Below are 252 nucleotides of genomic sequence, written 5' to 3' on the forward strand. Positions count from 1 at the left end.
ACGTTTGCCCTGGCTGGAAGCAGAAATCAGGCCTTCAGCATTTCGTTCAAGCTACACAGTAAAATCCTCCAGTGCAGCCTGTTCCAAATGTGTGACAGTCTCTGCAGAAATGAGACTGTGCATGCGCGCCAGGAACCTTGAGACGGATGCTCTCTCCCATTTACCAAGGCACTGCATCATCTCCTAGACTGAATCGTGTTGTTGCCAGTATTTACAGCTTCACTGAGATGTGTCAGAGCCCCCCCAGCAGAG

This window comes from Larus michahellis, chromosome 1 (assembly GCF_964199755.1).
Source record: "Larus michahellis chromosome 1, bLarMic1.1, whole genome shotgun sequence".
In the NCBI taxonomy this organism is placed as follows: Eukaryota; Metazoa; Chordata; class Aves; order Charadriiformes; family Laridae; genus Larus; species Larus michahellis.